This window comes from Rutidosis leptorrhynchoides, chromosome 1, assembly GCF_046630445.1.
Source record: "Rutidosis leptorrhynchoides isolate AG116_Rl617_1_P2 chromosome 1, CSIRO_AGI_Rlap_v1, whole genome shotgun sequence".
In the NCBI taxonomy this organism is placed as follows: domain Eukaryota; kingdom Viridiplantae; phylum Streptophyta; class Magnoliopsida; order Asterales; family Asteraceae; genus Rutidosis; species Rutidosis leptorrhynchoides.
Window position 1 is genome coordinate 250,203,556 of NC_092333.1, and position 14,525 is coordinate 250,218,080.

General features: G+C 36.7%; 1 pseudogene; it reads right to left on the reverse strand.

Moving 5' to 3' along the window:
* Positions 1-7,284: 7,284 nt before the first annotated feature.
* Positions 7,285-13,888, reverse strand: LOC139896834 (eukaryotic initiation factor 4A-14-like; annotated as a pseudogene).
* Positions 13,889-14,525: the final 637 nt, after the last annotated feature.

Here is a 14,525-nt window from a genome sequence, read left to right on the forward strand (position 1 = left end):
ATGGAGCTGGAATCTCCGAAGGATCCTGGGCTCTGCTAGAAGTAACCACTGGGGCAGGTGCCTGGCTGCTTGTCCCGGAAGATGAAGCGCCGGGGTCACTCGTGGGTAGCGGGATCGGTGTGTCGGCAGCAGCAGCAGGTGAGGTGGCTGACGAGTCTGAACTGTCCAAAATGATAGCAGGTGGAGTATCCGACATCTGAACAAGGAAAAATAAATTTTTCCATGTCAGTAAGTCATAAAGCAAGCACGTATTAGGCCAACAGTTTAAATCATGTATAACAATAAGTAGCATGGCAATACTAACGAATCGTATAGAAGTAGCATGCAATCAAAAGCAAGTAATATCATACAGTAGTGAAATCATGTAGTAGCATACGGCATGTAGCAGTAAAAGTAAGCAGCAGCATGCAGTAAGTTCAGCGGAAACAAGTAAACTACCAAGTTGTAGATTAGTCCTATTAGTGAATCCTACTCGGGTCGGTCTTAGACTCACTAATGCAACCTAATTCCCTACAACCAATGCTCTGATACCAAATGTGATGCCCCGTACAAAACCATCATGTATGAATCATCAACAACAGGATCATTACAAGGTTAAGTACTATATGCTGTTTCAAAAGAAGTTGCATTCACGATAAAAAGATGACGCAATAACCGACATCAATTGTTTTACACCAACAGTATGCTTCTACGAATAGCAACCATGAATAAATGTATGTGACCCTTAGGTCGTTACAAAACATAGTTTCAAATGTATTATAGTTTTAATGCAAGATAAACAGTTCATGCGGTGATAATCACTAGAGCAGCGGGTGTCTACGGCAAGACTAGTACACAGCGGAAACAACCTTAGGCACCTGAGAAAAACATGCTTAAAAATGTCAACACAAAGGTTGGTGAGCTATAGTTTAAGTATAACATAATGTAAGGTAGGCCACGAGATTTCAGTGCTACAAAGAGCGTTTCAAAATAGTAAGATAAAGTATATGTTAACCGTGGCCACTTGGTCACTAACTTAACGTTTATATCCCCTGAAAGTACACTTAGCAAGTGTGTATGTTTATGAAGTATTAAACACTCATTAAATGCTAGCGCGACTAGCCCGAGTGGGGATGTCAATCCCTATGGATCCATATCTAAGATTCGCGTTCACGGTTCAAAAACCAATGATTAAACGTTACCGAGCTAAAGGGAATGTTAATGCCGTTGTATAACCCACACATATATAAGTTTAAGTACTCGTTCCTAGTATGTAAAAAATAAAATCCGCATGTATTCTCAGTTCCCAAAATAAGTTGATAGTAAAAAGGGAATGCTATAACTCACAATGATAAAGTAGCGGTAAAGTATGACTCGGAAAGTAAGCAAGTAATGAAGGTTGTCCAAACGGGTCCTCAACCTAAGTCAAATAGTACTAAGTCATTAAATCATCCGAATAGGTTTAAAAGTATGTAAATAAGGTCTTATGGGTCATCATCATTCATCATTAAACAAAAGGTGTAAAGTAAGTTTTGTTCATGAAAAGAGTTTAAAACAAAGGCTGAGTTTGGTCAGTCACCACGGCCTCTATACCTACTGAAATAAGGTGAGACCAGTGGCCATGGCTCCGTATATGAGTCCTTTAGTGGTGGAAAAAATTACAGAAGCAAACTCGTCTTCGTTTGACCGTGGCGACGGTCTAAGTGCGAGTAGGTCAGAATTTTCAGCACAACGTTAAATGGACATAGTGACGATCGGTGGGCCATAAATCCTAAACCGTAACTCGGATTAAGACGAGTCCTATATGAAAAGTTATCTACATGAACAGAGATATCTGAAAATCATAATTACAATAGCCCAGGTCATACTGGTTAGACACAGAAATAGTAGAACAGTAGGGTCAGTAGGTTCCGGTGGTTCTTGGTGCTCGATGCTTATCATGGTTCTCATCCTTGATGCATATAGCTTCAAGTGTACAACTCGTTGATGTGCTTGCATAATTTTCACCAAGGTTTGACCATCATAACCCAAGTGTAAGTCTAAGACATGAAGCACAACTCACTTAAGTGTTGCAAGTGTTTTGATGAACCAAAGTTACATCAAAGTCTTAGATCTAACACATACATGAACTTTAAAACTAATAATAAGTTACAAACTTGAAAGTGAACTTATGAAATCAAGATCTTAAGTTGTAGAACATAGTTCTTAGTTAGATCTTGAAGATCCAAGACTAAAAAGTCTAGATCAAGCATAAGTATACAAAGTTATAATTAATGAAAGCTTACTTACATGTTCTTGAACTTTTAAAGTTAATTTTAGTTCAAGAAAGTTTGAGATCAAGACTAACTTGTAATACTTGACCATTCAAACCAACAATCATGAAATTAAAGTACATAATACAAAGAAATAAACTAAGTAAACAAGTAAAAGGTTCATGGTTGTTCATACTTTAAAGATTCAAACCAAAGTTTGATCTTTAGAAAGTAAACTTTAAGTTTACTTCATGAGCTTCAAGTATGATTTTAATCAACACATAAACTTACAATCTTTCAAGAAATTAAATGTAGAACATAACTAGTAAGTTAGGTTCTTATGTGTTCTTGTTAATACAAGATAAATGGAGAATCAAACTAAAGAGTTTGATTCTTGTAACTAGTAAAGAACAACTACAAGTAAGTAAGTAATAATCAATGACTAGTAACAATAAACAAAAGATGATGATGATAGATGCATATGATTCGGTTTTTAAGCAAGAAAAGAAAGGAGAAATGTTCATAATGCTTACAAGTATTAGAGAGAAAATGAGAGAAAGTAAGTTGCAAGTTTGAAGTGTGAGAAATGAGAAGTGAATGCAAGTGAGAGTAATACAAAAAAAAGGAATTTGAACTCCTTCTCACCCCTCCTAGGTCGACGGTCAGCAGCAAAAAAAAGGGGAGTGGAGAAGTCCACAAGGTTATTGTATGTTAAAGTTCAAGAAGATGGATAATAGGGGTGATTGCATGGGGATTATGGTGCAAGTATGTTGCAACTAGATTCTTCACTAGTTAATCTATCTAGTTTAGTTCCAAGGTAATACTTACATGGTAGGTTGGGCTAAAAGGTCCATTAAGAAGTAGGTTGGGCTTATAAGTCCTCATTCAAGAGTCCATTAACATTAATCAAGCCCAAGTTTCATGTAAGTAACAATTTAATCCAACAAAAGCCCAAGTAATTAACTAGTAACTCTAGTTAATTAAAATGATTAATAAAACTTAATCATGAATGTAAATAATATCTGAAAATATTATTCGTGTAATGTACGCGTGTCACAAAGACGTTTCGGGCATTCAAAAGTCATGTACGGGCAATCATGGTAACAAGTAAATGTAATAACATACATTTAATAATTCACAAGTATTAATAACAACAATTATTAATAAAATAAACGTTGGAAAATCCAAGGTCGTTACATCTTCCACCCTTGCGAACAACAAGAATCCTGTTAGAATGGTCCTAGTTATTGCTAACATTAGCCATCACCAGCATGTGTTCGTTGTATGTCCTTTGCGGAATTTTCAGGCCTCTTAATTGATTGACGATCTCTGCAGCCAGCTCTGATAGCTGCTGAGGACGTTGCACGGCAACAATCCTAAAGACATAAGACTGAACATTTCTCATTGGAAAATCAGAACAGTTTGCGAAAACAAACGATTGAACCCAGTCATCTGCAATCACCGATGATTCACCAAGAAAACCGATCTCATCAGTAAAAGTATACCACCCCTTGCGGTATGACGTCAGACGAAATATACTCCTAAAGATCTTCCCCAGGCCATTGAAATACATCTCAAACAGAATGATAGAACGGATGGTATTTGGATGCAAACGTGCAACGCTGAGGACATAAAAGTCAAGAACCCTAGTAAAAAACGGTGTGAAAGGATACCTAAGATTTGAAACCTCGAATGGTCTCAAATAGATCGTACATATGTTCGAAGGGGGACCACAAGCTCGTTGCTGGGATCTGGGAATAACCAGTTGAAAATTCTGCAAATGAGGACATAAAAAGAAAACTCTGTTAAGATACGCTTCATCAACGTTGCTGGAAGCACGCAACACATCATGAAGAGGATTCGCAAGTCTGGGAGGCATGATGTATAAGAAAAGAAGAAAATAAAAGGATGATGCGAATGGTCGTTTGAATAAGATAAAGAAAGAACTTTGTATAAAAGAAAGAAGTGTTGAAACCAGAAAGATTTAGTTGAAGATAAATGGTCGTTTATAAAAAAAAATATCCCATATGGGCCCCACAAAGCTCAAAAAGTGCATTGAAATTTGCAAAAATACTTTCTTATGATTAAGACAGAATCCAACGCGCATTGATTGCACGTCACATCAGCCATGTGGGGCGTATTCTCTTAAACATTTGGCAACGCAACTGTCCCAGCTGACATCACCAAACTGGGGGGACTTGATGATACACATAATGATCCATCTCAGAAAGGCACACTACTAGTAACACTCTGACTAAAGTATACCCGACATGAACCACCTCAGGCAAGGAACATCTTCCCGGTTCCACTTTTGTAATATAATCAGAAGATTACCTGCGTGGGCATCCGGGAACAAGCATACCGGGAAAAGGCTAGCCGGGAGACTGCATAAAACTCATCTTACTCGGGCAAGTGTGTAGGATACGGACATCACTTAGTCGGGTGTAAAAGTATCAAGAAAGCTAAGAACAATATCATAAAAAGGCCTGCTGGACCACGAACGTCGGGCACCTGACAACCTTTATAAGGTTACTTACGAACCGGCTACAATCTTGCCTGGTCATAACACTATCGTGAAGTAACACTTGAAATAAAACATCAGATGAAACCCCTTTTGTCTGGGCAAGAGCAAGACATTCATCCAATACACTCTAACCGGATTTACCACGCTCTCGGAATTACCATGTCTTTCCAACCCAGGTGTCTAGTCCCGTGTCAGGCACTTTGTCCCGAAATAAGCACACCGTCCCGGAAAAAACGCACCGTCTCAGAATAAGCACATGATCCCGGAACAAAGACACAAATGGGCTGCACGCCACGTCAGCCCACAAACCTAGGAAAGTTTGTTAGGATCTGTTTGTTAGTCCTATGAAAGGGACATGTGCCACGTCAACCCTCGGGATTAGCAAAATTTGTTATAACCATGAAAGGGACATGTGCCACGACACCATTCCCTCATAACACCTATAAATACACAAGCAAGATCATTCATTTAGAGAACACTGGATGCATTAACGTTACTCTGCCCAAATCAGCTACGATAACGTTTCTCCAGTTGCTTAACTCTACTCCGATAAAGACTCCGGTCGATATCGGAATTCATCATTATTCTAAGATATTAACTTATTCGATCTCAATTGAGTAAGCTTGATTCCATCGATTATTTTACGCCCTTGAAATCCATATTTCAAATCGAGTTTTGCACAGTTATTAGATTTAAAACATTCGATCAACTCTTTTCCACTAATTTTGCACTCAAAACTCGAAATATATTTCACTATAAACGATTTTGGTTTGATCAGAGATAGTTTAAACTTAAGTTGTAGATTATTGGAGACCAATTAACTTCTCGGTTCATGTTTTATAGGATCGTTTAAACAATATTAAACAATTGTTTATGCTATATCGAGTGCGGAATCCTCGATATAGTATTTTAGAGTCGAAAACACTTTGATTTATGATCGATTACTTTGATAAAACGATCTTCTTCTTCTTCTGAGGGAAGCACTTATTTGGGGGAAGTTTTTTTTTCGTTTTTTTAAATTTTTTTCACAAACACTAAAATTAGGTGAAAATATGAACATTTAAAAAAACTTTGTGATAAATGTTATTGTTATGGAGAGAAAATGTGCGAAGAAATAAATGATAACATTTATTGTGATGAATGTTATTCTTCGAACGTTATTTTTTTCATCTTATGTAAAGTTTTTTTTTCAAAATTTAGTCCGATTTAGAGTTTAAGGTTTAGTGATTTTGGGTTTAGTCGCTAAACCTAAAACCCAAAACTCTAAACCCTAAACTCTAAACTGTTCGTGTTAAAATTCAATCTAAACTCTAATTTCTAAATCCTAAAAGCATAATTTCAAAACCATAATTTCTAAACCAAAAAAAAGATCGAAGAATAACATTCATCGCAATGAATGTTATCATTTAATTCTTCGAGCGTTTTCTCGCCAAAATACCAACATTTATCACAAAGTGTCTGTTTTTTAATGTTCATATTTTCATGTTATCTTAATGTTTAAAAAACTGAAAAAAATATATATATATTTCCCCCTTCCCTCCAAAACACAATCAGTTGTTTATAAGATTAGATCTTCACTATGTTGGCAATAAGTAGCACTTAGACCATCTCTAACCATACCAACACGTGGCTAACGCGGCGTGTTGGTGGGTTAAGAAAGCGGCGTGTTGGAAGATGGCACAGAGGAGAAGAGCTGCGTGTTGGGATGTTGGGTTGACGTGGAGGCTTTTGGTTGGCTCACTCCCCGTATGCATTTACATATTTTATTCTTTAAATCAAACACCATATCACTAAACTAAATTAAGTTGTTATATATTTTGTATTTTAATTACATATTATTAATAAGTAGTAATTTTAGTGTGTTTTTTAATTATTTTGTCATTATAAAATAATATAACTAAGTAAATTAAATTCAAGAAAATGAAAAATAAAATAAAAAATACCCCACCCCTACCCATCAACACGCCACTCAGCACGCCACTCATTATTCAACAGTTTGTCAACACGTCCATCAAGCACCTCACCCCCACTCAGCAACACGCCAACACGCCTCGAAAGGTTAAAGATAGTCTTAGGTCCGAGTCTAGTGTACCCCACATAAGTTGTGATTTTTATTTTTTATTGTTTTATTTAATTTTATTTTTTGGGAAAGGCAAACGCAGGACAAAAATGTATTTACAAAGTGTCATCCCCATGGTATTTTGAACACACAACCTTATGATCGGAAGGTTTTAGGTTTTTCTAATACCGCCAGACAAATGGCCCCTTGGTACAATTTAAAATTCAAGATCAAAATTGCAAGCATACAATCAAGGATGAAATTCAAATTAATAAACTAATCCATCGTATAATCCCAAGTAACCAAGTTTAATTTAAAGGTAGAAACAAACATAATTAAAAATCCTCAACGAACTCCAAGGATCTTTCAATAATCCAAATGAAAACAAAATTACGATTAAATCAGAATACCAACCAAGACACATAAATATATCAACCAAATCATCTTTCAAATCCAATCATCAGATTACATCAGAACAGCAACATCAATGGCGGCAGCTCTTTCACAACCACATTGTAAAATTTCTGGATATCAAAAAACATCTTCTCATCATCATCCAATGTCACAAAATTGATAGCCACACCCTTTCTTCCAAATGGTACACAACGACCAATACGATGAAAGTAATTTTCAGGCTGTGTAGGTAAATCATAGTTGATAACAAGTGAAACTAGCTGGACATCGATACCATGTGCTAACAAATCAGTGGTGATAAGAGCACAAGATGAACCAGATACAAATTCCCTCATGATGACGTCACGTGTGTCCTGGTCCATGTCTCCGTGTGTAGCTGAGACTGTGTGGTTCCGGCTTCTCATCTTGTCGGTCAACAAGTCAACCTTCATTGGAGTGTTCACAAAGACGACACTTCGGGTGATGACTGAAGTCTCGTAAAGATCACAAAGTGTTTCGAGTTTTCACTCCTCTTTTATAACATTGATGTAGAATTGTTTAAAACATTCTAAGATGAGTTGTTCATCAGGCTGCTTTACGAGAATCCTTACAGGTTTGTTCATGAATTTTTCACTTATCTGGACAGCCTCTGGTGGCATTGTTGCAGAAAAAATACCAACCTGAACCTTTGATGGCAGCAAATGAAAGATATCGCAGATCTGGAAATACATAAAACCTCACTTGCTTAAAATTTATACGATATATAAATTGAAAGGTGGAAAAAAGGGCAAGTTGGGTGATAGGTCAAAAAACTGACAAAGCCTCTGTCCGTATTTTTATTCAACACTAATTTATAAACCAATACTCTGTGTGGCCAATAAACTAATATAGGTAGAGGTTGGGAAACAAATTAAAGCACCCTAACATTTTGAAAAGGCCATAATGTCTGTTCAGGTTTGCTATCAAAAAACTTTAGTACACAAATTTTGATTTCTCTAAACAGTGTTTAGCGTATATAGACCTGGCCACTGTTGTAAAAGTCGGCCGACACATCATTTTGAGGACAGACCCATATCTTTTTCTATATATAATAAAAAAAAAAGTATATGTTTAATTCATTACTAAATACACTTTCAGAAGGGTATAGAAATAAGAACCAGATCCTTGAAACCCCTTGAAAGCATTTCATCCGCCTTATCCAGCACAAACATTTTGATGTTATCGGAACGTAAAGGTTTCCTCTTTAACAGATCAAACACATGCCTATGAAAAACTATAATATTGCTATGAATGAGAAGTGTTGTAAACAAATATGAAACAATGAGAATGTAAACTGATTTGTGTTGGATTGATTTTTCAAGTGATCACAACACTTGCTTAAATACAAGAGAATAACAAACATAATCATACAATCAAAGCTTAAAAAAATCACACCAAATAAGCCACCAATCAATGATGGATTATACCTAATAAACACTATGATTAAAGTCATAAAACATGGCCAAAAATCAGCCACTAATAAAGCAAAAGAACCACAAGGTTATAATTTAAGGAGTGGGAAAGTTGGTGAGTGACCAACTTGCTTTTAGTGACTTTGAGTTTGTACCAATATTTTAACACTCCCCCTTGGTGCAAACTCCCGATCAACAATTCCCAACGCCTCTCGAAATTCCATGAACTTGGCTTTCATTAGAGCTTTAGTAAAGATGTCGGCTACTTGAGCATTTGTCCTTATGTTTGCTAGCTCGATCTCCCCGCTAAGAACCTTTTCACGAATAAAATGATATCTCATTTCTATATGCTTAGTACGGGCATGAAACACAGGATTCGAAGCAAGCTTGATTGCACTTTCGTTGTCACATTTCAATTTGACAACATAATCTACCTTTTCAAGTATGTCACTAATCAATCTTCTTAACCAAGTACATTCTTGAGCCGCCATTGTTGCAGCTATGTATTCTGCTTCCGTGCTAGACAAAGCAACAACATCTTGCTTCTTGCTACACCATGAAATAACAGCGGAACCCATGTTAAAACAGTAACCCGAAGTTGAATGGCGATCATTTGCGTCTCCCATCCAATCTGCATCCACGAAACCATTTAACAAAACATTATCACACTTCTTGTACCACAAACCATGACCCATTGATCCTTTTACATAACGAAGGATCCTTTTTGCTGCATCAAGATGAACATTAGTTGGACATTGCATAAATTGTGAAACAATGCCAACCGAGTAAGCAATTTCCGGTCTTGTGATGGTTAGATAGATTAAACTTCCAACCATTTGTCGGAACAACTTCACATCCTTGAGCTCTTTTCCTTGATCTTTCTTCATTTTGAGGTTTGGTTCCATTGGAGTAGTCATAGGCTTTGACTCCCCCATGTTGAAACGTTCCAAGAGACTTCGTGCATAACCCCTTTGAGATATAAAGTACCCGTTTTCTAATTTATCAACTTCCAAGCCAAGAAAACATCCAATCTCCCCCAGATTCTTCATTTCAAAACGAACCGAAAGATCATCACTTAAACGAGAGATTTCTGACTCATTTCCTCCGGTGATAATCATGTCATCAACATATAATAACACCAAAACATGGAAACCTGATTCTTTCTTTACAAACAAACTAGAATCTGCATCAGAAATCTTAAAACCACAAAAGACAAGGTATTGTGCAACCTTACCATACCAAGCTCTCGGAGCTTGTTTCAAGCCATAAAGAGCTTTCTTCAACCGGCACACATATTCTGGAAATTGATTTGAAATGAACCCACTAGGTTGTTCCATGAACACCTCACGATCAAGGTCTCCATATAGAAAAGCATTCTTCACATCAAGTTGCCACAATTTCCACCCTTTATAAGCCGCTAGTGAGATTATTGTTCTCACCGTTACCATTTTAGCCACGGGGCTAAAAGTTTCCTCATAATCAAGCCCATAACTTTGACAAAAGCCACGAGCCACCAACCGAGCCTTGAACCTATTAATGGTTCCATCCGAGTTCTTCTTCAAACGGTACACCCATTTGCAAGTAACCGGTTTACATGCTTCCGGTTTCTTGACAAGCTCCCAAGTTTCATTCTTTTCTAATGCATCAATCTCCTCTTGCATTGCTTTTCTCCAATCCGGAGAATCTTTAGCTTCTTCATAACATGTTGGTTCTTCGGTTAAGCCACCTGAAAAGAAACAAGTTGTGACTGTGTTCACCTCATAGTCACTTAAATGTCTTGGTTGTCTCTTTTCTCTTGTTGACTTTCTAACTTGAGTTGGTACTTCTTCACTAGGTGTCTCTTCTTGAGTTTGAGAAACACCATCATTCTCACTTTCTTCTTGACTGTCGAAGCTAGGAAACATAAATTTGTAATCTCTATTTTCTTCTCCATTTTTGCTTGATTCAGAAAATTGAGAAGACACTTCATCAAATACCACATCTCTTGAAGTGGTAAACTTCTTTGTTTCTTGATCCATACACCTCCAACCTTTCCTGTGAGAATCATAACCAACAAAAATACACTTTCGAGCTTTTGGGTCAAGTTTGGTTCGGTTAGCTTTTGGAACATGAACATAACAAATAGAACCAAACACCCTAAAATAGCTTACATTTGGCTTTTGACCATAAGCTAGCTCAAAAGATGATTTTTGTGTACCTGGCCAAGATGGTAACCGATTAGACACATGACAAGCACATTGAAGTGCTTCCGCCCATAGTTCCCTAGGCAACCCTTTGTCATGTAACCAAGATAAGCATATTGAAACAAGGTAAGCAATCTTCCTTTCCGCGACACCATTTTGTTGAGGGGTGTCCGGACAAGTCATTTGGCGAGAAATACCATTAGCTTTGCAATAAGTAAAGAAATCATTTGACATGAATTCTCCACCGTTATCACTCCTAAGAGCTTTTACCTTTCTTCTAAATTCGGATTCGACCGCTTCTTTGAACTCTATGAACTTTGATAAGGCTTCACTCTTCTCCTTTAAAAACTTCACCCAAGTGAACCGAGAATAGTCATCGATTAACACCATGACATAGCAATGACCGCTATAACTTGGTGTTCTTGTTGGCCCCATCAAATCCGTATGAATCAAGTCAAGTAAACCTTGTTTTCGGTTTGTTGACTTCTTATATGGAAGCCGGTGCGACTTTCCATATTGACATCCTTGGCATATCACCTCTTCACGAACATTCTTGAGTTGAGGAATTCCATCAACTAGCTTATGTGAGAATATCTTTTGCAACATTTGATATCCCACATGGCCTAGTCTTGCATGCCAAATAGCTCCGTTGTCGGTTTGGCTTGTTTTCTTCACATAAGCTTCACCTGCGGACAACACAAACAAAGAACCTTTCTTTTCTCCCGTGAAAAGAACATCACCCATAATCTCCTTGACATTCTCAAGGACTTTCACATCCGTTGGACCAAAAAGAACATACTTCCCGGATTCGGTAATTTGAGGTACCGAAACTAGATTCTTGGTCAATTTAGGAACAAGATAAACATCTTTCAAAGTAAAAGTATTATTATTAACATCAATAATAGCATTACCTTCCTTTTTAACCGGATGAGTTGAGTTGTCGGCCGTGATTACAACTCGATTTTGATTGTGATCTCTAACGTCATGAAGAAGAGTTCCATCACCGGTCACATGATGAGAGCAACCTGAATCAATAATCCATTGATTCTTCTTAACAACTGTATCAACGGTAAAACATTGCTCCCATTTGACTTCATCATCATCGTTGCTTGAACAAGCCACGTTTGCTTTTGTGACTTTAGAACGACAATATCTCTTGATGTGACCAACCTTCCCGCATTTGTAACATGTGGGAGGTTTCTTCTCATAGTTACTTTTGTAACTAGTTTGCTCTTCTTCTTTTTCTTTGCTAGAAGAACTTTTCTTGAAGTTCTTCCCTTTTGAAAACAATACCGCATCATTTTCAAATCCTTTAGCCATTTGCTTGGCCAAAGCTTCTTGATTAGAGAGTAAATTCTCTAATTCTTCAACTGAAGGTTGAGTAGCCCACCCCTGAATAGAGGTTATGAACGGAACATACTCTTTCTTCAAACCGCGAATTAAATATCTTCGCAACCGAGATTCACTGATTTTCTCGTTTGTATCAATCTCTGAAATTTCAGAACAAAGAGTTTTGACCCGTAAAAAATATTCAGAAACTGACATACCTTCTTGTCTTGAGATTGCTAACTCATTTTCCAAGAATTGCAACCGTGCGGTATTCTTTTTGGTAAAGAGTTTCTCAAGAGTATCCCAAACCTCCTTTGGCGAGTTAAGATCACGAACGTGTTCTATGAACTCTTTGCTAATTGATGTCCTCAACGCAAAGAGAGCCTTCCCACACTTGATCTTCCATTTTCTTCGTGACTCGCCTTGCTCAAGAGTTTCTACGGGAATTATGGCATCACTTCCGGCCACAAGTTCCCATAGGTCTTGACCTTGGAGATAAGCTTCCATACACATCTTCCAATACTTGTAGTTGTTACCTACAAGTCTTTCCATGCCGTTGATCATACCACCGTTGTTTACATTTGAAACTTCCATTTTTGATAGCAAGAATTTAGCTTTGTAACTTTGAGTATTTGCACACAAAGTTTAATTTTAAAACCAAGCTCTAGATACCATATGAAAAACTATAATATTGCTATGAATGAGAAGTGTTGTAAACAAATATGAAACAATGAGAATGTAAACTGATTTGTGTTGGATTGATTTTTCAAGTGATCACAACACTTGCTTAAATACAAGAGAATAACAAACATAATCATACAATCAAAGCTTAAAAAAATCACACCAAATAAGCCACCAATCAATGATGGATTATACCTAATAAACACTATGATTAAAGTCATAAAACATGGCCAAAAATCAGCCACTAATAAAGCAAAAGAACCACAAGGTTATAATTTAAGGAGTGGGAAAGTTGGTGAGTGACCAACTTGCTTTTAGTGACTTTGAGTTTGTACCAATATTTTAACAATGCCAAGGATGACCAACAACAACGTGGACCCCAGCAGAGAGAATACGCTGGTCCTCACGAACATTGGCCCCACAAACACACGCATGAATCTTTACACCAAGGTAGTCACCAAGGGCTTGCGTGACTTGCCTAATCTGCTGTGCGAATTCATGAGTACGTGTCAAAACCAAGCCCTGGCATTCAACTAAATTGTAATCAAGTTGTTGAAGAATACCACAGCAAAAAGTAACAGTCTTTCCACTTCCAGACGGTGCTTGTTGAATTGAGTCAAGACCCTTGGTGAATGGAACAATTCCTCTTTGCTGAATTGCTGATGGTTTTTTAAAACCTGCTTAAACATAAATCATAAAATAATACCAAACACAAAGATGAAAGCTAGGTATGAAAGTAAAACAGGAGATTGCACAATCGGATCTACCATTTACATATATGCCTCTCAATAGATTCTCTTGTAAACCCATGGCATCAAAACTATCATAGACTTCATCATCATTTGAAGTAAACAAGTCTTGTCCTTCAGGTGAAAACCTGCATCATTAATTGATCAAATCGTATCATCTAAAATGATTCAAACTTACATATTAATACTTCATAAAACACAACAAATAATTGGAACTTACAGCTCACTCATTTTAGTGTCATGCCAATGAGGATTAAATTGAGATCCTTCTGATTCAACCCCTGCCATAACTGCAAAAGGACAACAACAATTATGTTAAGTAATACAAAAGCATGCCTATCCTTTATATAATCTTTCCAAGATTTAAAAAAGCTATAACTGTATTGTTAAGATCTGCTATACAATATTGTTACAAAACTTCAATGGTTCTAATGATATACCACAAATTACAAATACACCTCTCTCCTTGCAACCCCTATGCATACTACTAACAAAACTTGTAAAAAAAAAAAAAAACACCAAATAATACATAAATATTTGCCAATGAACTAATGAATATCCATGCTTAAATTGATTAAACTACAAGTAAGAATGTTGTAAAACTGCCGTAACATACTAACTATTACTCCGATATTACTAATTACTAGTCACTACTGTATAAAGTAGCGTTAATATATATGATCTGGTACCAAGCATATTTATTAGTTTAAACCTTCAAATTGATAAAAACAAATCCATTTAACTTAATACTACCTCCTGTAACCACTAACCATTAACACTATCACGCAATAGGAAAAAAAAAATACGCACAAACATGAACTTATAGTGATAACTTTATCATTCAAAACACACACACACTGCACACAAACAAAACGGATCGATAAAAGAAAACAAAAATAAATATCAAAGTATACCTGATAACAAT